Below are 1,417 nucleotides of genomic sequence, written 5' to 3'. Positions count from 1 at the left end.
CCTTAATAAGCTAGAAACTGATCTAAAATGTGAACTCCAACGTGATTCTATAGGTCGTTATAAAGTTCCAATTTGATTAAGTCCACTTTGAGTCTCAAGCTCTTCAAGATCAATCAAACGTGCTATTTCATTAGCATTGGCAACTTTCAATTGCTCATTGCGCTTGCATGAAGCATTAACAATTTTGATCAGAAAAAGCAATGCAAGAAAAAAATGACTAATGGCATTAACTTGTTTTGATGCTTTTACTAATGCTGATTGTAAGCGATGTGCAAAACAATGGATGTAGTAAGCATATGGGCAATCATTTAAAATCAAAGCTTGTAATCCATTCCACATACCTCGCATGTTGCTTGCTCCATCATATCCTTGCCCTTGAATATTTTGTATATCTAAGCAATGTTGAGATAACAAAGAATATATCGGATAATTACAGATTACCCACCTATGATTTAGCCTGAATTAAACTTACCCAACCATGGTTTTATTTTGACACCTTACCCACCTGTGGTTCATTCCGTCTATGCTCTGTAACCCACCTTTAATTTTTTCGTTACTCTTACAAGTTTCATCAAAAAATCAAACAAGAAATCAAATCAAACACTCCTCTCCCACACACTTTCTACACTTGCTCACCCACTTGGGATCTTAGATGCTACAATGCCACCCCTTGATTTATTAGACAGAGAATCATCTGGGTTTTGATCATGCAAGGAAACTGAATTTCCTAATCTGAAAGTGAAACCTTTCTAGACAATTCCAATAATGCACCTGCTCAAAAACAATTCCAAAAACACCAAAATTGAAGTAACAACGTGGAATTTCCCAAATCACAAACCCCCTTGCAATAAACCCCACAACAATAAAAAACCCCAAACGAAAAAGGAAACTGAATTTCTTAATCTGAAAAAAACACAAACACTTACATCAAACCCCAGAAAATTCAAACCCTAAAAAAATAATCAAGAAAAACCCAAACAGAATATTTCCCCCACAATCAATGAAAAACCCAATATGAAACCCTAATATTCAAGTAAAAATATTGAGTTTTTCAAAAGAATCAAAACAGAAAAAAAAAAAAAATCACAAATGCCAGGGCAAAAAAAAAAAAAATAAATCAAACAATAAAGAAAACCAAAACCAAAATGGAAAATAAAATTATAGTCTTGAAATTGCTTTAAAAATGAAGGTACATCTCAGTCTGAGTTGGTGGAAGAAGACAACAAAACCTCTAGTGTGTTGTAAATTGCAATGCTTGTTTCTAACCAAAACGAGTCATTTCAGTTTCAGAAAGAAACTTTCTCCTTGTGGGTGTTTTCAGAAACAATGGAGGCATGTTTGTGTTTTTGAGAGAGAGAGAGAGAGAGAGAGTGTGTGTGTGCGTGTGTGTGTGTGGGGGGGGGGGGGGGTGTGGGAG

Source organism: Quercus suber, unplaced genomic scaffold, assembly GCF_002906115.3.
Source record: "Quercus suber isolate HL8 unplaced genomic scaffold, Cork oak 2.0 scaffold_449, whole genome shotgun sequence".
Lineage (NCBI taxonomy): Eukaryota > Viridiplantae > Streptophyta > Magnoliopsida > Fagales > Fagaceae > Quercus > Quercus suber.
Note: the sequence above shows the minus strand (reverse complement) of the source record.